This window comes from Dendrobates tinctorius, unplaced genomic scaffold (genome assembly GCF_039654945.1).
Source record: "Dendrobates tinctorius isolate UK_male_01 unplaced genomic scaffold, ASM3965494v1 ptg000008l, whole genome shotgun sequence".
Lineage (NCBI taxonomy): Eukaryota > Metazoa > Chordata > Amphibia > Anura > Dendrobatidae > Dendrobates > Dendrobates tinctorius.
Window position 1 is genome coordinate 67,210,062 of NW_027361676.1, and position 22,936 is coordinate 67,232,997.

General features: G+C 44.8%; 1 long non-coding RNA gene across 2 annotated transcripts in view; it reads left to right on the top strand.

Moving 5' to 3' along the window:
- LOC141092109 (uncharacterized) overlaps window positions 1-22,936 on the top strand; it is an 84,623-nt gene that overhangs the window by 56,564 nt on the left and 5,123 nt on the right. The window contains exons 3-4 of one of the 2 annotated variants that reach the window (XR_012232684.1): window positions 4,032-4,129; window positions 4,571-4,615. This is a non-coding gene — a long non-coding RNA (uncharacterized lncRNA). The remainder of the gene's footprint in view (window positions 1-4,031; window positions 4,130-4,570; window positions 4,616-22,936) is intronic. The other variant, XR_012232685.1, reaches the window with a different exon arrangement.

Here is a 22,936-nt window from a genome sequence, read left to right on the forward strand (position 1 = left end):
ACAGCCCGTAGTGCCTCCTGAAGATTAAGGGCATAGTCCCGTATACTGTCCTGCACTCTCTGTTTGCACCCAAAAAATCTCATTTTTATCTCTGTTGCAGTGCGGGTATCAAAAGTGTTCTTCAGTCTTGCTAAGATTTGTTTGACAGTTCTTTTATCAGTGTCCGGCCAGGACTTTACTTTCCTCAGAGCCGCACCAGTTAACTGGCCAATGAGGATACTAACTTTTTGGCTTTCTGACAGGGCACTTTGAACAAACTACATAGTCTTTCTTTAAAATCGCTCAGGGTGTGCGACTCCCCTGAGTACTGTGGTAACGAGGCTGCTCCTGGTATATATGGCATTGATAGCGGCATTATGGAGGCTGCGACCGCTGCTGAATCTTCACCCGCGTTGGGCATTTTCTTCCTGTTTTTCACTTGCTCACAATAGAGCGCAGCTCCAGCTTCACTGGCATGCCCCTCTCTGCTCGCACGCACTGTATGATGCAGTTTTGGCGGTTACTTAAAAGCTCAGTAAAGTCTTTAGCACTCAATTTAATAAAGTCTATGGCACACAGTACCGAACTTTGCCAGGTTCCTTGCACCCAACTTTGCTAGGCTCGCTAAATCCTGTTCGTGACGCCAGTTGGAGCGCCCCGCGGGGCCTGGGGCTACTCGGTACCGGGGGGGGACGGTGTCACGGCGGCGGCAACCCGGTCCGTGGCCCAGAGGCGTCCAGTAATAAAATAGGGGAAAGTTGTGTGGTATTTATGTGGTAAAAATGAAGTTAAAGTTTATGGATGGTTAAATACGTGATGCCACCTGTGGTATTCTGGTCAGAGGTGACCAGCGCTGCGGTGTTGTTCCCCTGAGACTGTTGGTGTGTCGCAGCTGAGGTGAAAATAGCTCTCCACAGGTAGAGCAGTAGTCTCAGGGCAAAGATGTTAAATTATTAGTCAAAATGGCTGTGAACGTTGGGGTGCAGAGAAATGAGAGAAAGACACAGAGAGGTGCAGTTTCATTACCTTTTACTTGAAAGTGGTTGTAATCCGGAGTACCACATACAGGTGATCAAGGCCGGACAGGGACTAAAATTCAGCCCTGGCATTTGAAGATACACAGGCCCACTAGTCACATGGTGACTATATAATATCTTTGTACACTTGTAGGTTACAAGAAGTGAGAGGAGACTAACACGACTATATAACATGTAGTCACAGCTGTGCCCAGTATTTCAGCTCAGTCCTATTTATTGCTTTTAGGTACAGTACTCCTCCCAAAGCTCTGTCCCCTTTTGTACGCACGGTGACAGAATTCCTGGCAGAACTGCTATCCATTGGGCAACCAGATACCCTGGTCACAGCCGCCCCTATCATACCTCCCAACTTTTGAAGAAGGGAAAGAGGGAGAAAGACAGCGGCGCGTGCAGCGCGCCGCTGCAAATTTTAGGCCATGCCCCGGCCACATCCATTTCACAACTAGTCACACCCATGTCTACGTCCAACCGCAGTCATTTAGCACTGCTGATCACACTGACTGGTACTGAGGGCACAGTGGCTGGCATTATGGGCATAGTGACAGGCACTAAGGAAGAGAGAAAACAGAGAGAGAGAGAGAGAAAAAAGAAAACAGAGAAAGGAGAGCGAGAGAGAAAGAGGGGAAAGAAAGAACAGAGAGAGACAGAGAAAGAACAGAGAGAGAAAGAAAGAAGTAAAGAAAAGAAAGAAAGAACAGAGAGAAAGAAAGAGAGGAAAGAAAAAGAAAGAAAGAGGGGAAAGAAAGAACAGAGAGAGAGAGAAAGAAAAAGGAAATATTAGAGAGAGAAAATGAGGGAAAGACAGAACAGAGAATGAGAAAGAAAGAACAGAGAGAGAAAGAAATAAAGAAAGATTCTATAAAGATACTATAGCAGCCCGGCTCCCATTGTAGTGCCCACCTGAGCCTCCCGGTGCAGGACATATCATGATCCACTCACATGGCCGGCATCCCCGATTCCAAGGCGATCCTGCTGTCTGCGCTGTCGGAGGAGGACATGGTGATGGAACTGAAGCATTCCTAGTTCCGTCACAATCTCCTCATGAAATTATCTCATTTCCGGTCAGCTTCCAGCATATCACTTCCTGTGGAACGTCATGTGTGAGTTTTAAAATGCTCCTCGGGGCTCCGCCATGTACTCCTGTGTCCGTGGGAAAAGCCCGCTTTGTATGCTTCGTACACACTTGGCTCCACTCCGTACATCCCATACACATATGGCTCCACTCCGTACACACGCGGCTCTGCTCCGTGCACCTCATACACACACAGCTCTGCTACATCTATCCTGTAAACCCCTCCTGACCCCACACAAATCAGGCACATTGCGGCCCCCCAGCCAACCTCAGCTCAGGGCCTCAGGCAGATTGCAGCCCCCCAGCCAGCCTCAGCTCAGGGCCTCAGGCAGATTGCAGCCCCCCAGCCAGCCTCAGGTCAGGGCCTCAGGCAGATTGCGGCCCCCCAGCCTGCCTCAGCTCAGGGCCTCAGGCAGATTGCGACCCCCCCAGCCAGCCTCAGCTCAGCCTCAGTACCTCAGGCAGATGGTGCCCGCCGCCCGACCTCCCCACCCCCAGGCCCTCTTTATAACTAAACTCACCCCCACTCCGGCCAACTTACTGGAGTCTGGACCTGTCCTGAAGCTTGCCCTGAACCAGCACATGGGAGTAGGAGACTCGCAGCAGCCGCTCCTGGATTCCTGCTGCCGTCCTGGACGCCGTCGCTGATGATAGGACGCGACACAGTGAGACGTGAGTAGGCGCTGCCTGCCCTGCAGGCAACCATTGATGGCACAGAGCACTCTCTCCGGCTCCGCCCTCAAAGAACGCTCCGCGACGTGCAGTTTCACGCCGCCGCGCGTTCTTCACCCCTAGGGTGCCAGTGCCACCCCAAAATCTGCAGCGTGAGCTGCGCACCTTTGAAACCGCCGCCGTGCCTGCAAATTTAAAGGGCCGACGGCGGGTAAAAAAGGCCGGTGGCCGCTGCATTAGCCTGCGGCCCACAACGGGCTAATAAATAGTGGCCCACCGGGAAAATGCCCAGTTGGGCAGATTACCAATCCGGGCCTGCAGGTGATGGAATGAGTCCAGCTCGCCTTGAGGCATTCAGGGGATCCACCTTGCCAGGTGGGGATTTAGGACCTTCCTTCTGCGCTTTGTGTGTGGGTCTCCGCTGTTCATAACTATGCTGCAACTCTCTATTGCGTGATGATTTCACTAACCTGCACGGCTGTCAGCATGAGCCTATTCCATGGGTACCGTCCTTTTCACCGTCGGCCCCGGGCTCCTTATCTGCTGTTGTGCCCTCAGGTATTCAATGTCGCACAGGAATTTACAATTCCCTGTACTTTCAGATCCGGCAGCAGGACATACAGCTCCTGTCCACCCAGGACTCTGACGTCCCTTTTCTCCCTATTAGCGCTTCACTCAGGGGTCTGCTATATGCAGTATTTTAGCTTCCCCAGAGTCTCTCCATCTCTGCTCGTGTCCTTTCCCTCTTGTCTGCTCAGCTCCCTCTCCTGAACTGACTGGACATTCCAGAAAGATCTTTTTACCTCACGTTTTTTAACTAACTTGTCATTTCACCTCACAGCTCACAGCTGCTCTCGTTTCCATGACAACCCCCTCAGCTCACTTCTAGCTGACTCACCAACCCCCTCTGCTGGCCAGAATTTATAAGGCATCTCCCTTTTCTGACCTGCAGCAGGAATTGTGATTTAATCTATGCTACCTGGCATGGGGGTCCCTTTTCTGCCTCCAAGCATAACTTCACCTCTTAGAGGGAGGCGATGTCACTGTGACAACCGGACTCTGGGGTGTCACACATGCACTGTGTGACTCCACTTACCGTCCCATCACATACGGCCTCCTACTTGCTACTGCGCAAGTCGTTGTCATCACTGGGAGTTTTCTCAGAGATGCCGGTCATATGATGAGTGAGTACTTCCGGTGTGGGCCACACACAGCATGCGCCTTTATGCTGGCTATTTACAGCGCAATATATAAAATTGCTTTTTCAACAGGGATCTGACCAGCTGATGTCCTGTTTGCTAACATGAACATGAGTCTGGAGCTGTCCCCTGGGAATTGCTTTGATCTGTACACTTGCATTTTGTGATGGGTGAGTGCTATCCTGTATGATGTATATCTTGCACATGCAACTTACTGTTTATCGTTTTCCACCTTGTTAGTAAGTTATAAATAATGATTCTTAGAGAATTAATAAGTGAGTCCTGATCTCAGCCCAAGCACTTTATTATTCCCCATAACTAGTAGGGGTTCTTATGAGTGATGTACTCAACTTAAAAATTCTCTTGGCATGAACTATCCATATATTGGATTCATGTATTGTTACTGATAACCCTCTGTGCCTAGTCCTTTTATTCCCAGGGTGGCCATTTTAATTTCTTTTTTTTTCTCCTCAATTGTTGTTAATTGTTATACATGTCACTGACTTTTAAGCATTTAATAAAATATCGTTATCATGTTTACCGATGAAGTCAGCACTCCAATTTTTGGTTTTATCTAACCACTTTTGTCTGTTCCCTTTGTTTATTACTAGTCCTCTTGGTACTGACCCCTGACCTCTCGACAATCCTGCCTCACGGTAAGTCAGTGAGTAGTAACTGAAATCACAATTTCATTATACGCTGCTATAAAATATATAGAGTTTTTAACATTCAATTTTTGGACACATGTATTTATCATTTATTTAGCTTACATCTATAGCACCAATAATTCCAAAGCCATTGCAGCCATCAACATCATTGCCCCCAATGGGGCTCACAATTTAAATTCGCTATGATTATGTCTTCAGAATGAGGGAAGAAACCTGAGTAACAGATGGAAACCCACACAAAATTGGAGGAGAGCATAAAAACTCCTTTCAGATGTTGTCCTTGGTGGGATTTGAACCCAGGACCTCAGTGTTGCATCAGTGATCCAAATGGGTCGCCCTCCCAGGGCTGTGGGGTACTCGGTACCGGGCCGGTGTCGGCGGGATGTGTCACAGCAGTGGGGACCCGATCCGTGGCCCTGGGCACCCAATTAATAGGGGGAGTTTGAATGGTGGAATGTAGTTAATGGAATAGTTCGTGACGCCACCTGTGGTGTTCGGCAAGTGAGATGTTAAGCCGATGCTGCTTGCAGATCCTCTGGGGCTGGTGGTGCGTTGCAGCCAAGATGGTGAAGCTCCCCAAAGGTGAAGCTGTAGCCCCAGGGCAGTGTAGATGTGGAGTTAGAGGAGAGGCACAAGCAGTGTAGAAGCTGGTACCCAGATGTAGCAGTGCCGGGTGTGTTGACGCAAGAATCAATGGAGGACACCAGGGCTTGTAGTTCCAAAGCTTTACTCACAGTCTGTAGTACACACAGGTGCCTGCCTCCGTACCATGTCCTCTGGGTCAGAGGCTCAATCAACCTCCAGGTCAGATGGAATGCTCCCTTCCAACGCTCTGCCAACAAGTACCTTTCTGAACGTCTCCTCTTATAGCGCCTTTAAGTATGAAGATCATCTAGTACTGAGTTACACTGGAGTTCCTCCTGACAGATGTTCCCAAGAACTCTACTTGTACGGCAGACAGCTGTAGCCTGCTTCGGGGACTCCTCACTCCTGAGTCTCGGCTCACTATCCAAGTTGCTGTTGTGCCCCCAAGTCTTAGATGGGAGTAGTGCATTTACAGCCCACTACTCCACCGATGTCTGCTGCAGGACCATTAGCATCCATACAACCTCGGGGACCGGGCCCGGCCTTGCGCTTAGAAGTTCTAGGCAGGGTTCTCTCCTAACCCATGTCCTCTGTTCCCTTTTACTCCTTCGTTCCGTACTAATCTCTCTCTCTGATGGAAGATCAGGTTTCAGTTCAATGTCTTTCTCCTTCTTTCCTTTCCCGTGCCAGCAGACCCAGGTCACTGAGGTCTGCTGCAGCACCCTCTTCCTCCATCCCTCTCTCAGGGATCTTTGCTATAAAAGGGAAACCGAGGAGGAAAAACAAGACAACAAGCTAAGTCTCAGAAAACCAGAGAAGTTGGTAACTATGCAGATTGCAGATCCCTGATCTTAACCGCACAACTAGCAGCAGTCGTGGAGTGTTCCTACGTTGGTCCTAGACACCTCATCACAACCAGAGAACTACATAAGCCTAAAGCAGGAAAAGAGGAAAACTAACTGCCCCAGAGCAGACCCCAGAGGAAAGACAGCCCCCCACATGTATTTACGGTGAAACAAGATGAAAATACAAACAAAGGTAGGAAAATAGGCTGAGCAAACGATGGGGCCCGGCTAACTAAAAAGGACAGAAAAGGAAAGACACTGTCTGCAATCTGCCAAAAAAAACCTACAAAAATATTGTCCAACACTTCTGATAGCAAAATAAACCCTGAAGTCACTAGACTTCTAAACCTATATCAGCACTCTGAAATATTCTGAGACAGAGCAAAAAAGAGGTTAATCTAATAAGGGACAAAAAGCAGATTGGCAAATACTGATTAATAGGAGTGGAATTTCAGCATAGCCCCAGCAGGGGCAGGCTGATTATACAACAAACTGAATTGACCAACAAGCACAAGTGTGAACATTAGCAAAAAACAAACTTAACTTGAGAAGACTGGAAGAGAGCTGAAGTCCAGGACCTGAGAAGCAGACTGAATCACCAGCACCCGGATAGGGCGTCGGCTGTCTTATATCCAGTCTGATACTCCAGAGATCCAATCGTTATCTTCCTCATCAGGTGGCAGATCACTACCACTTAAACCAACCGCACTACCTCCTGTCACCACCAGAGGGAGAGCGGAAGGGGAACTCTCAACTGGTGGAGCAGAAAATGAGTTCATGACAGATCTTCTTTCCTCACTCCTCTCTGAGTGGATTCCTCTCCCAGACTGACATGTAATCCTAAACATTCCCGCTCTTTTATGTATTCTCAACTCCACCCGCCTCCCAGCACATTTCATGTTCCAAGCAGGGAGCCACCAAAGGTGCTCTGCTACACTCCAAGCAGGGAGCCGCAATGTGGCTTTGCTGAACTACTGTGTTGTGTGGGGTGCAGTGTTGGAGCGTGGTCAGGAGCCTCCAACTTACCTGGATGGTGGGGCACCACACCTCAGGAGGAGGTGCAGAACCTCTGTGGCGACTGAGCCTCAGGGGCGCCACACAAACACTAACACTTTTCTACATATTTTCAAAAGTTGTAAGGTTTACTTATTAAATAAGCCATTTTGACCTCCTCAATTCAAATCTGACAATGAAAATTTTTAGTTGGCTCTTGTTTCTATGATAGCAAAGAGTTTTCCTTTACTGTTACACAAAATTAATGCTTTCAAGTTCCTGTACTTTGAAACATTATTATTCGTGATAAGCGAGCACCAAAATGCTTGGGTACTCGTTACTCAAGTCGAGTAAAGTTTAATGCTCAGGTTCTTGCCTCGAGTAACTAGTTTAATGGCCGTCCCCCCGGATGTCTGGAGAGGGTCTATAAGTTCCTGAAAATAATGGAAACAGCTCTGAAATGGCATGGGAACAGCATGGGGAAGACTCCTTGAAGCATCTCTGAATTCCAGGTCGCTGCTGGGAACAATGTTGTGAGAGTATTACACCACTTTTACGGACTGACAATAAAACGTACAAAACCACAGTTAAAATGGATTTGACTGGAAAAATGTTAGGAAACATTCTTTCTAGGATAATGACTTGTATATAAGCCAAAATAAATAACAGGAAAAAATTATCCTCCACACCTAGAGCTATAGTTTACAAGTAGTGCTTTTGCTGCATTTTTGCACATTTGTATCGCTTTCAATGGTGAAAAAAACAATTTATAGAGGGACAACAGGTGACCCCCACTAATTTTAGAGGGCCAGTAGGCATCTTGTGGACAGATGAGACCAAGATAGAGTTTTTTTTTGGTAAAACACATCGTTTTAATGTTTACTGTAAATGGAATGAGGATTACAAATAAAAGAAGTAGTTACAGTCAAACATGGTGGAGGTTCAAAAAAATTTAGGGGTTTATTTGCTGCCTATAGCTCTGGGTGCATTGACTGTTGTGCAAGGTATCGGGAAATGTAAAGATTCCCAAAAGAATTTGGGTTACAACGTAGTGTCTGGTGTCTGAAAACTGGGTTTGCATCCTAGGTCATGGTTCTTGCAGCAGGACAATGACTCCAAACATACTTAAAGAGGCACCCAGAAATATTTGGAAACAAAGCACTGGAGAGTTCAGAAGTTGTAATTCCAGCTCCAGTAGCGTAAAGTGTCGGATCACTACATACAGATGCTAGAGAGAAACTGTGAATGGACAGATTAAATCAGTTAATTTTGCCTGCTTTGATGAATTCCTGAGTACAGAACACCGTAAAAAACATGAATCAGTCTGAGTCCATGGAAAAAAGCAGCAGCAAGGCTTAGAATTTATAAGGCAATAATCCCTGACTAAATGCCTATCATACTCTATACCTACTCCAACACCTCACTGTAGAAGAATTGCAGACAAGAGAGGTATAATTGTAGAATATAGAAGGGATTTGAACTGGCCCTGAAAATATATGTTCTTGTGTGTGTGGCATCAGCAAACTTTGAAGGAACGCAAGTAACACTGGCAGCTTTGATGAATTTCTGAGTAAAGATCACCATCAAAAACATGACTCAGTCAAAGAGTCCATGGAAATAAACTGCAGCAAGGCTTAGAATTTTTAAGGCAATAATCCCTGACTAGTCTGTCATACACTATACCTTCTGACACACCTCACTGTACATGAAGTGCAGATAAGAGCGGTATTATTATAACAAAATAGAATCTATTTGAATTAGCCCTGAAAAAAGTGAATAGCTTAATGTAGCAGCATCAAGAACTGTTATTTCATCAACCGAGCTGGGAAATATAGTGAGTGGAGCGTTTCGCATCTACTCAGCCTGATATTGAGAATATCAGGATCTTTTGTACTTACTGTACAAACTATCATTTTCTCACTGTAAAATCTTGTATACAGTGTGAGAACTTCCTATGCCATGACCACCTGACAGCCCACAGCAAGGCACTGGATCATATACTAAAAGAACCCACCGGCTCTTTTTGTTTAAAAAAATGTTCGCTCAACTGCATTTTTTCCCATTACTAAGGAGTAGGTTTCCTAGACTGGTAAAGAGTATACACTAAGTGCAAGGGATACCAAAAATTAGAAGGAGGCATCCCAATATCCCTTTGAAGAGACATAGTGGAGGGCCTCAGAAACTATTTTTTCCCATTATTAAGGAGTGAATATCCTAGACTGGTAAAGCCCATGCACTAAGTGTATGGGCTGAAAAATATTTACTTCTGGGGGGTATACATGTATATAAAAGAATGTTCAAGGTAGGCCTATAAAAATTGTTAATGCTGGTATCAGTAGCATGATCACCTTTTTGATATAGTGGTGAGGAGAAAGACACTAAAAACACGCAATCCTTAAGCATATTCCCTTGTTTGGGTGGGAAGGGATGCATGGGAATATACTAAAAAATACAAAAAAACACTGCATTTGAGTTTATGTTCTGCTGCTACCATCTGGTGGTGTCGAGAAGTCTGGACCAAACTAGCCCTTTTCATTGTGATGAGTCAGCCTGTCAGCAATTTCAGTTGAAAGGCAGATACGCCTAATTGGTTATAATAATTCTATAACTAGGCTCTTCTGGTACTGCAAAATATTATTAGACTTTTCCACCACAGGAAGTAGAGATGGAAAGTTCTCCTTGTTACGTGGGTCTAGAAGGGTGACCAACCAGTAATTAGTGTTGGTCAAAATACATACAAGCATAGGTCACTGGAAAGCCAGCAGAACATAATCTCAGCCTGTCCCCACCAAGAGGACAACTGTCTGTTGTCCTCATCCTCCCTCTCCTCATCATCTTCAGGCCATTCAAGCTGAACAGATGTGATGAAGGTGGTGTTTGTAGCACCATCTGTAGTGCAGGCAACCAGCTTCTGGTCCTCCTATTCCTCCTCCTCATTATCACCCAATCCATGTTGAGAAATTGAGATGAGGCTGGGCTGTGTAGTATCATGCTATATAGTTTCTTGCTCCATCTCAAATTGCTCTGCCTGAAAAGTCTCCTTTTTAATTATTTGCAGCTAGCGGTTCAGTAGACAGAGAAGCGGGATGGTGGTACTGATTTTGGCATCATCGCCGCTCACCATCTTGGTCGAGTCCTCAAAGTTTTAGAGAACCTCTCAGATGTCAGACATCTATGCCCACTCATCAACTCTTATGTGCAGAGGTTGACTGGAATACCAACGAGCATGGTGTAGCTGGCATTCAACTACTGCCTTCTGCTGCTCACAAAGCCTTGGCAACATATGTAATGTTGAGTTTCAACACGTGGTGACATTGCACACCAGTCAGTGAGCTTGAAGTTGCAAACACTGCTGCAGCACTGCCAAGGCAGTGGCAGCTATAGCTGACTTGTGGAAGGGGGCACACATGCGGTGTACTTTCACAAGTAGCTCAGGCAGATCTTGGTAGGTTTTGAGAAAGAGCTGAACCACTGAGTATGTAGGCCAGACTGTCAGGTTTCTAACCCAGCAGCTCCTGTGCACCAGATGGCAGCTCTTCCCTCTGAGCTATTCAGCTTGCTGGACAGTTCCGTGCTAATCCAAATACTTGTACCTATGTTGTTTCTGATGGTCAGATCAGGGAAATGCTGTAGCTATAGTATATCTTGACTTCAGCAAAGCATTTGACAAAGTATCTCATACCATCCTTATTGAAAAAATGGCTAAGTATGGAATGGACAAAGCAACTGTTAGGTGGATTCATAACTGGCTTAGTGATCAGTCCCAAAAAGTGGTCAGAAATGACTGCACATCCAGTTGGAAGAATGTGGGGTACCACAGGGCTCTGTTCTGGGCACTGTATTGTTCAACATCTTTATCAATGATTTAGATGAAGGAATTGTGGGTACACTGATTAAGTTTGCTGATGACACAAAGTTAGGAGGGATAGCTAATACTAGAGGAGAGAGAGGATTCAAAGAGATATAAATAAACTGGAGCAGTGGGCAGCAACTAACAGAATGGTTTTTAACAGGAAAAAATGCAAAGTATTACATCTGGGCAATAAAAAAGAAAAAAGCATATACAGAATGGGAGGAATAGGGATAAGCAACAGCACATGTGAAAAAGACTTGGGTATACTAATAGATCATAAACTAAACATGAATCAACAGTGTGATGCAGTAGCAAAAAAGGCAAATACAATTCTGGGATGTGTTAACAGAAGCATACAGTCTAGATCACGTGAAATTATTATCCCCCACTACTCCTGTTTGGTCAGACCTCATCTGGAATACTGTGGCCAGAATAGTAACCGGTCTGCAAACCATGTCCTATGAGGAACAGTTACAGGATTTTGGAATGATTAGCTTGCAAAAAAGAAGACGGAGAGGAGACTTAATAGCTGTCTACAAATATCTCAAGGGCTGTCACATTGTAGAAGGTTCATCTTTATTCTCATTTGTAAAAGGAAAAACTAGAAGCAATGGGATGAAACTGAATCGGAGGAGACACAGATTAGATATTAGAAAAAACTTTTTGATAGTTAGGGTGATCAATGAGTGGAACAGGCTGCCACAAAAGGTGGCGAGTTCTCCTTCCATGGAAGTCTTCAAACATAGGCTGGACAGACATCTGTCTGGGATTATTTAGTGAATCCTGCTTTGAGCAGGGAGTTGGACCAGTTGACCCAGGAGGTCCCTTCCAACTCTACCATTCTATGATTCTATGATTCCCAAATCCTGTTTAATTAAACTGATAGGACTTGATTTGTAAAGGCACAGCTTACAGTGCAAGTCAGACCAATGAGAATCATGAGTTCAAAGGAACTGGCCAAGGAGCTCAGAGACAGAATTATGGCAAGCCACACATCTGGCCAAGGTTAAAGAATTTCTGCAGTACTCAAGGTTCCTAAGAGCACAGTGGCCTTCATAATCCTTAAATGGAAGATGTTTGAGATCACTGGAAGTCTTCCTAGACCTGGCCATCCAGCCAAACTGAGCAATTGTGGGAGAAGAGCCTTGGTAAAGAAGAAGCAAAAGATCACTGTGGCTGAGCTCCACAGATGCAGTAGGGAGATGCAAGAAAGTTCCACAAAGTCAACTATCACTACAGCCCTCCACCAGTCGGGCCTTTATGGAAGAGTGGCCCGACGGAAGCCTCTCCTCAGTGCAAGACATATGAAATCCCACATAGAGTTTGATAAAAAACACATGAAGGACTCCCAGATTACAAGAAATAAAGGGCCCGTCACACTAAGCGATATTGCTAGCAATATCGCTATAACGTCGCTGGTTTTGTGACGTAGCAGCGATATTGCTATGTGTGATACTTACCTCCGATCGGCTCCCCCGCTGGTTATTGCTGATCGCGAGCGAACGGCCTGGGCCGTTTCTCGTCGTCAGCTTCCTGCTGGGCTTCCTGCTGTGGCAACGAGCAACGTGTGGACGCGGGCGGGAGGACATCTTCATCTCCTCGTCTGACAGGTAAGTAGCGACCGCCGACCGCTGCTATGTCGTTAGTGAGATCTGCCTGTTTGGCAGCTCACTAGCGACCACTTAGCGATGCACCAGGTCATATCGTTATCGGGATCGCTGGTGCATCGCTAAGTGTGACAGTACTTTAAGATTCTCTGGTCTGATGAGACAATGATAAAACTTTTTGGTGATAATTCTAAGAGGCATGTGTGGAGAAAACCAGGCACTGCTCATCACCTGCCCAATACAATCCCAACAGTGAGACATGGTGATGGCAGCATCATGCTATGGGGGTGTTTTCAGCTGCAGGGACAGGACGACTCGTTGAAATTGCAGGAAACATGAATGCTGCCAAGTACAGAGATATCCTGGATGAAAACCTCTTCCAGAGTGCTCTGGACCTCAGACTTGGCCGAAGGTTCACATTCCAACAAGACAATGACCCAAAGCACACAGCTAAAATAACAAAGGAGTGGCTTCAGAACAATTCTGTGACCATTCTTGACTGGCCCAGCCAGAGCCCTGACCTAAACCCAATTGAGCATCTCTGGAGAGACCTGAAAATGGCTGTTCACCATCCAACCTGACAGAACTGGAGAGGATCTGAAAGAAAGAATGACAGAGGATCCCGAAATCGAGGTGTGAAAATCTTGTTGCATCATTCCCAAGAAGACTCATGGCTGTACTAGCTCAAAAATGTGCTTATACTCCATACTGAGCAAAGGGTCTGAATACTTATGACCTTGTGATATTTGTTTTTTTTTAATTAATTTGCAAACATTTCTACATTTCTGTTTTTTTCAGTCAAGATGGGGTGCAGTGTGTACATTAATGAGATAAAAAATGAACTTTTTTGAATTTACCAAATGGCTGCAATGAAATAAAGAGTGAAAAATGAAAAAGTGTCTGAATACATTCCGTACCCACAGTAATACCAACGTTTGAAGTTAGCAGCATAGTCAGAAGATCTGTTTGCGCTGCTAATGTCTGGAAGGTTTGGTGGTCAGGGCTTCAATTGCACTATTGTTTGAAAGATTCGAGTACAATTGGTTGCTACAAGCCGTCACACTGCACCTTCTTTGAGCCAGCTGTCAGCTTGATAGCCAGTTCAGAGAATTGCTAGAGAAAAGGTCATAATGCTGAGGCTACGGCACACATGCCCACAGAGAGAGCTCTGAGTGCCACCACTGGCACGCGTGACATAGGTTTGCCACCACTGTCCTTTGTGACATGTATGCCTCAGCCACAGCATCTCCTATATGATGTATATACAGCAGTTCCAGTGTCTGCTATGTCATGTATATGCTCTTTCCCCAGTGTGTCCTAAGTAATGTATATGCTCCAACCCCAGCATCTCTTCTTATGTGTTGTGTATACAACAGTCACGGTGTCTCTTTTGGTATTTATACAGCGAACATCCAACTGCTTGAGTTTTATAAATGTAACATGATCAGTGATGAATTTCCAACTGTGAGAAGACATGCAGTGTAATATACTGTATATCTTTGTTTGGTACAGCCTTCCGCTGCAAGTTCTTTACAGAACTTTTCATAGTTGACTGCTCTCCAGACCAACCTGGAAAAACATTTGCGAGTAGCAACATCATCCATACCACTTAAGATCACAGCCGCACCAAAGAGAAACAGCTCCAGCCATCACATTAGGAGTGAGTTAATTGTTTGACCAAATATAGAAAAGTAATTTTCAAGTTGATCATTTTATGCGGCTCCCCAATGATGGTATAAATGTCCAAATGGCCCTTTGCATAAAAAAGGTACCTCACCCCTGCTCTACAGCTTCCATTGTGCCTCCTGCAGCACCAACCTCATCTCTCTGTGTTGCTTTTTAACCACATACACACGTGGTCAAAATTGTTAGTACCCCTCGTTTAATGACAAGAAAACCCAAAATGGTTGCAGAAATAACTTGACTCTGACAAAAGTAATAATAAATAAAAAATCTATGAAAATGAACAAATGAAAATCAGACATTGCATTTCAACCATGCTTCCACAGAATTTGTAAAAAAGTTTAATTCATGAAATAGGCATAGACAGAAATGATGGTACCCCTGAAAATAATGTGACAAAAGGGACATGTTAAATCAAGGTGTGTCCACTAGTTAGCATCACAGATGTCTACAATCTTGGAATCAGTGAGTGGGCCTGTTTAGAGGGCGGCAGATACTCACTGTGCTGTTTGGTGACATGGTGTGTATCACACTCAACTTGGACCAGAGGAAGCAAAGGAAAGAGTTGTCTCAGGAGATTAGAAAGAAAATGATAGACAAACATGTTAAAGGTAAAAGTTATAAGACCATCTCCAAGCAGTTTGATGCTCCTGTGAATACAGTTACACACATTATTCAGAAATTTAAGCTCCATGGGACTGTAGCCAACCTCCCTGGACATGGCCCCAGGAGGAAAATTGATGACAAATCAAAGAGCTAAATAATACGAATGGTAACAAAACAGCCCAGAAAAACTTCTAAACAGATTAAAAGTGAACTTCAAGCTCAAGGAACATCAGTGTCAGATCGCACCATCAGTCATTGTATGAGCCAAAGTGGACTTCCTGGGAGACGACCAAGGAGGACACCTGTTATGAATGAGTCACCGAGGAGGAAAACAAAAACAAGCTAAGCCACAGAAAACCAGAGAGGTTGGTAACTAAGCGGATTGCAGACCACTGATCCTATCCACTAGGAATTGTTAGAGAAAGAAAAAAAAAAAGTGTCAGAACTTTTTTTTTTTATTATGTATTTTTTCCTCTTTTTCTCTTTGGCGATAGGAGGATTTTTTTCCTAATGGAGATTAAGCAGCTGTCTGATCGTGTGGAGCAGCTTGCTGCTGAAGTACAGGGAATTTCCACCTACCTTATTCAGTCACATGCTGCTGAACCCAAGATTCCTACTCCTGATGTATTTTCTGGGGATCGGTCTAAATTTCTGAAATTTAAGAATAATCGTAAATTATTTCTTGCTTTGGAGCCTAACTCATCGGGGAGCTCTGTGCAGCAGGTTAAAATTGTCATCTCCTTGCTGCGCGGCGATCCCCAAGATTGGGCCTTTTCTCTGACACCTGAAAATCCTATTCTGACTAATGTGGATGCATTTTTTTCAGGCCTTGGGGTTGTTGTATGATGAACCTAATGCCGTTGATCAAGCTGAGAGAACCCTGTTGGCATTAAACCAGGGTCAGGATCCTGCAGAGTTGTACTGTCAAAAATTCCAAAAGTGGGCGGTCCTTACTACATGGAATGATAGTGCATTGGCAGCTCTCTTTCGGAAAGGTTTGTCAGAGACCGTAAAAGATGTTATGGTGGGATTTCCTGTTCCCTCTGGTCTGGATGGCTGTATGTCATTAGCCATTCAAGTTGATTGGCATTTACGTGAACGTAAAACTACACGGGAGGCACTGCCACCTTTTGAACAAATGTCTGAACCTATGCAATGTGATGGGGTTTTGTCTAGGGCGCAACGTCGGGAGTTTAGAAGGCGTAATAAGCTGTGTTTTTTCTGTGGAGACGCATCTCATACTATTTCTGTCTGCCCTAAACGAGAGAAACGTTTTGCACACACATTTGCTGTGGGCAGTATACAACCTAAGTTTCTTTTGGCAATTACTCTGATCTGCTCCTTGTCCACATTTTCCACATTTCCATTTTTGCGGATTCAGGAGCAGCTCTGAATCTGATGGATTTGGACTTTGCTAAACGTTGTGGTTTGTCCATGACGCCTCTGCAGACGCCCATTCCTTTGAGGGGTATTGATGCCACTCCTTTGGCGGAGAATAAACCTCAGTTTTGGACCCAGGTGATAATGCGAGTTGCCCCAGACCACCAAGAAAATTGTAAATTTTTGGTGCTGCATAATTTGCATGATACTATTGTCCTGGGGTTCCCCTGGTTGCAAACTCATAACCCAGTTTTGGATTGGAAATCTGTGTCTGTGGTGAGTTGGGGTTGTCAGTGTGTTCTTAGGGACGCTCCTGTTTTCTCCACCTCTCCTCAGTCTCATGATATTCCTGATTATCTGGCTGATTTCTCTGATGTTTTTAGTGAGAGTAAGTCTGCGTCTTTGCCTCCTCATAGGAGTTATGACTGTGCAATTGAGTTGATGCCTGGGTGTAAATTTCCCAGGTGCTATGCTATGCGATCCTATATTAAGGAGTCGTTGGAGAAGGGTCATATTAGATCATCCTCGTCACCGTTAGGCGCTGTTTTTTTTTGTGGCCAAGAAAGATGGTTCATTAAGACCGTGTATTGATTATCGTTCCTTTAACAAGATGACGATAAAATATCAGTACCCGTTACCTCTGATGTCTGATTTATTCTCCAGAGTTAAGAGTGCCTGCTGGTTTACTAAGCTTGACCTCAGGGGGCGTATAATCTTATTCGCATCAAGCACGGAGATGAACGGAAGACGGCGTTTAATACTCCGGAGGGACATTTTGAGTACCTGGTGATGCCTATTGGGCTCTCTAATGCCCCTTCTGTCTTCCAATCCTTTATGAAATATATTTTCCGAGACTTTGTGGATAAGTTTTTGATCATCTATCTGGATGATATTTTGATCTTTTCTAGTGATTGGGATTCCCATGTGGAACATGTCCGGACTGTGTTCCTGATTTTGAGGGAGAATTCCCTGTTTATTAAGGGATCGAAGTGCCTCTTTGGTGTACAGAGGATTTCATTTTTGGGATTTATCTTGTCTCCATTGACTATTGAAATGGACCCGGCCAAGGTACAGGCCATTTATGATTGGGTTCAGCCCACTTCTTTGAAGGCTCTCCTGAAGTTTTTGGGTTTTGCTAATTTCTATCGTAAATTTATAGCTAATTTTTCTGGTATTGCCAAACCACTGACTGATCTGACCAAGAAGGGCGCTGATGTGCTGAATTGGTCTCCAGAGGCTGTTTTGGCATTTCAGGAGCTGAAGCGGAGGTTCACTTCTGCTCCAGTTTTACGGCAACCTGATGTCTCACTTCCATTTCAAGTGGATGTGGACGCTTCTGAGATTGGTGCAGGAGCTGTTTTGTCCCAAAAAGATCCAGTGACTTCTAAAATGAATCCCTGTGCCTTCTTTTCCCGAAAGTTCTCCACATCTGAACGCAACTATGATGTGGGGAATCGGGAATTGTTGGCCATGAAGTGGGCATTCGAGGAGTGGAGACATTGGTTGGAGGGAGCTAGACATCAATTTGTGGTCCTCACCGATCACAAGAATCTGATTTATCTGGAGTCGGCCAAACGCTTGAATCCTAGACAGGCTAGATTGGTCTTGTTTTTCACGCGTTATAATTTTGTGGTCTCTTTTCTTTCGGGCACTAAGAATGTTAAGGCAGATGCCCTTTCTAGGGGTTTCTTTGCTGATTCTCTTAATGTGACCGAGCCTACTACTATCCTAGGTGAGGGGGTAGTTCTTTCTGCCATTTCACCCGATTTGAGACTCGCCCTGGAGGAATTTCAGGATAAACCTGAGCGTTGCCCTATGGGAAGATTGTATGTTCCTGACCAGTGGAGAAAGAGAGTGATGTCTGAAGTCCATTGCTCCGCATTGGCTGGTCATCCGGGTATTTTTGGTACCAGAGATTTGGTGAGTCGGTCGTCTTGGTGGCCTGCCTTATCTCGTGATGTCAGGAATTTTGTCAAAATGTCCCTCCGAAGTATTAAACGCCGTCTTCCATTCATCCCCATGCTTGATGCGAATAAGATTATTACGCCCCCCTGAGGTCAAGCTTAGTAAACCAGCAGGCACCTTTAACTCTGGAGAATAAATCAGAAATCAGGGGTAACGGATACTGATATTTAACCGTAATCTTGTTAAGAGAACGATAGTCAATACAAGGCCTTAATGAACCATCTTTCTTAGCCACAAAAAAACCCCCAGCACCTAAGGGTGAAGAGGATGGTCTAATATGACCCTTCTCCAATGACTCCTTAATGTAAGATCGCATAGCCTCGTGTTCAAGTACAGATAAGTTGAAAAGCCGACCCTTGGAAAATTTACACCCAGGCCTCAACTCAATTGCACAGTCATAACTCCTATGAGGAGGCAGGGACGTAGACTTACTCTCACTAAATACATCATAAAAATCAGCCAAATGGGAACATCATGAGACTGGGTTGAGGTGGAGAAAACAGGAGTGTCACCAAGAGCACACCGACAGCCCCAACTCACCACAGACACAGATTTCCAATCCAAAACTGGATTATGGATTTGCAACCAGAGAAAACCCAGAACAATAGTATCATGCAAATTATGCAGTACCAAAAATCTACAATTTTCTTGGTGGTCTGGGGCGACCCGCATTATCACCAGGGTCCAAAACTGAGGTTTATTCTGCGCCAAAGGAGTAGCATCAATACCCCTCAAAGGAATAGGCGTCCGCAGAGGTATCATGGGAAAACCACAACGTTTAGCAAAATCCAAATCCATCAGATTCAAAGCCGCTCCTGAATCCACAAAAGCCTTGGCGGAAAATGTGGATAAGGAGCAGATCAGAGTAATTGCCAAAAGAAACTTAGGTTGTATACTGCCCACAGCAAATGTGTGTGCAAAACGTTTCTCTCGTTTAGGGCAGACAGAAATAGTATGAGAGGTGTCTCCACAGAAAAAACACAGCTTATTACGCCTTCTATACTCCTGACGTTGCACCCTAGACAAAACTCTATCACATTGCATAGGTTCAGACATTTGTTAAAAAGGTGGCAACACCTCTCGTGTAGTTTTACGTTCACGTAAATGCCGATCAACTTGAATGGCTAATGACATAGAATCGTCAAGACCAGAGGGAACAGGAAATCCCACCATAATATCCTTTACGGTTTCTGATAAACCCTTGCGAAAGAGCTGCCAAGGCACCATCATTCCATGTAGTAAGGACCGCCTACTTTTGGAATTTTTGACAGTATAACTCTGCAGAATCCTGACCCTGGTTCAATGCCAATAGGGCTTTCTCAGCTTGATCAATAGCATTAGGTTCATCATACAACAACCCCAAGGCTTGAAAAAATGCTTCCACATTAGTCAGAATAGGATTTTCAGGTGTCAAAAAAAATGCCCAATCCTGGGAATCGCCGCGCAGCAAGGAGATGACAATTTTAACCTGCTGCACAGAGCTCCCCGATGAGTTAGGCTTCAAGGCAAGAAATAATTTACAATTATTCTTAAAATTCAAAAATTTAGACCGATCCCCAGAAAACACATCGGGAGTAGGGATTTTTGGTTCAACAGCATGTGATTGAGTGAGATAGGTGGAAATTCCCCGCACTTCAGCAGCGAGCTGCTCCACACGATAAGACAATTGTTAAATCTCCATTAAGGAAAAAATCCTCCTACGGCCCCAGAGAAAAAGAGGAAAAAATACATATAAAAAAAAACAATTCTGACACTTTTTTAAACAATTCTTTCCTGCTTTTGAGTACCCTAGAATCTGCGGTATGGCTGGTGATTCTAATATGAATGAGTCACCGAGGAGGAAAATCAAAAACAAGCTAAGCCACAGAAAACCAGAGAGGTTGGTAACTAAGTGGATTGCAGACCCCTGATCCTATCCACACAACTAGCAGTAGCCGTGGAGCGTACCTACGATGATCCTAGATGCCTCATCACAGCCGGAGAACTAAATAAGCCTAAAGCAAGAAATCTAAACTGCCCCAGAGCAGACCCCAAAGCAATAGACAGCCCTCAAACATGTATTGTCGGTGAGAAAAGATAAAAACACAAACACAGATAGAAAAAAAGGCTGAGCAAACGATGGGGCCCAAACTAACTAGAAAGGACAGGAAAGGAGAGACGCTGTCTGCAATCACGCACAAAACCCTGCCAAAAAATGTCCAACACTTTCTGGTAACAAAAACCCTGAAGTCACTAGACTTCAATTCCCTATATCAGCACTCTGGTATATTCTGAAGACAGAGCAAAAAGAGACCAATCTGATCAGGGACAAAAAGTAAACTGGCATAAACAGAGACATAAGAATGGAAATTCAGCACAGCCCCAGCAAGGGCTGACTGACCACAAAAACTGAGTAAACCAGACCAAATCTCATGTGAAAAAATAGCAGAGCACACTTAGCTTGAGAAGGCAGGAACAGAACTGGAAACCAGAACTTCAGGGCAGGAAAATCACCAGCAAAGAATTAGGGAGTCGGCTGTCTTAAATCCAGTCGGAGACTCCTGATGTCCAATCACAGTCCTCCTCCTCAGGTGGCAGGTCTCTGCCATTTAGATCAGCTTCATTACCTACTGTCACCACCAGAGGGAGCCAGGATGGAGAACTCACGACTCCTCTGTCAACACAGCCAGCTCCATCACCCTCACTACTGTAGAAGCCAGAGGTAAACCAGAAAATGAGTTCACAACAGACACCATTGTTGAGAAAAAATCAGATAAAAGCCAGACTGGAATTTGCCAAACTACATGTTGACAAGCCACAAGCTTCTGGGAGAATGTCCTATGGAGAGATGAGACAAAAATTGAACTTTTTGGCAAGGCACATCAGCTCTATGTTCACAGATGGAAAAATGAAGCATATCAAGAAAAGAGCACTGTCCCTACTGTGAAACATGGAGGAGGCTCTGTTATGTTCTGGGGCTGCTTTGCTGCATCTGGCACAGGGTGTTTAGAATCTGTGCAGGATACAATTAAATCTCAAGACTATCAAGGGATTCTAAAGAATTGTGCTGCCCAGTGTCAGAAAGCTTGGTCTCAGTCGCAGGTCATGGGTCTTGCAACAGGATAATCAACCAAAACACACAGCTAAAAACACCCAAGAATGGCTAAGAGGAAAACATTGGACTATTCTGAAGTTGCCTTCTATGAGTCCTGACCTAAATCCTATTGAAGCAAAACCAAAAAAAGACAATGTGTGCATATACCCTAATGAAAATAAGTAAAAAAGCAAGTGCATTAAATAATTAACATAGGGCATTTAGTATACACTGTTTTTTGATAAAAAAAAAGCATAAAGCTGTCCCACCATGACAAGGTATACCCAATTGTGACAGTAACTACACTTGCTAATGTTAAAACCTACCTAGTGTGAACAGTGGCAGAGAGTCACCAGGTCCCAAAGGACACCCAGCTTTGGAAGGACTATATATGAACTGCCCAGCTCAGTGACAAGTGGGCCACACCCTATTTGTACTGAATACAAAAATACTGAAGAAAAAAACTGAAAACTGAGCTGGAGTATGACTTGAAAACATGCATGATGTAAAGGCATTTTCACACTGGCCATAGAAATGTTAGGAACGGCGGAACGCACTAAATAAAAATAATAATAAAGTGTGTTCGCCGCTCGGGGTTCACCGTGCAGTAGGTGTTACAACCGCTGCTGAGTAATGGCAGATGAGCAATATGGCGATATAATGCGCATGGGTTCAAATTCACCCGAAGTGCACAGAGCGGGCTCTGTTCACACACAAAGGCGCCGCAACAAAAGCATACAAAAGGCTGAGCCTATTAGAGTCACAGGCCTCAGGTAAATGCACACATGGTGTAAGGTCACAGGAGCAGGAACTAAGACAGAGGGGCTGCATCAGTCTAGTCCTACCGTGTGTGCGGCGTCGCTACGGCGAACGCCAAGAAGGGCTGCAACTGCAGCACGGCACAGGACACTGCCGCTGGACGACACAGCTACAAAGCAGGCACTATGTCGGACGCTAGTGCAGAGGTGCGGTGTGCACAGTGGCCTAAGGCTTGCCACAGACTGGCGCTGACTGCTGAACTAATTCCCTAATCACAAGCGTAATATCAGAGGGAAGGGGTTTCATAATAAGTTAGTCACCAGAATCATACATCCGTCACCATTCACACATCGCAGTATAGTCTATACTAGCGCATGGCGTAATGGCCATGCGCGCTTTTTATAGCAGCCGGGACCTTCCGGAATCTTCCAGATCTCCGAGATGGACCAATGAGATCTGGAGCAGGAGCTGAGCACATGACTCCCGATCTCCAATGGGAAACCGTCTCATGAGCATGTTCAGTAGGAGGACAGAGGGACTTAGCCCCTGGAGAGATTTGCTGCAAGGCAATCTCCTCTGCTGTAGATAAAGAGCAAGAGACCACAGAATGTAAGGGTCTGGATTCCTGCAGAGCAGACGCAGGAACCTGACTCCTAACATAGAAACAAGTAAAACAAAAAAAAGACAATGTGTACATATACCCTAATGAAAATAAATAAGTAAAAAATCAAGTGCATTAAATAATTAACATAGGGTATTTAGTAAACTAAATCTTATTGAGCATCTTTGAACAGAGCTGAAATATGTCATCTGGAAAAGGCAACCTTCAAACACGAGAAAAACTGGAGCAGTTTGCTCTTGAGGACTGGGCCAAAATACCTTTCAAGAGTTGCAGAAATCTCATTGACAGTTACATGAATCGTTTACAGTGATTGCCTCAAAAGGTTGTGCAACAAAATA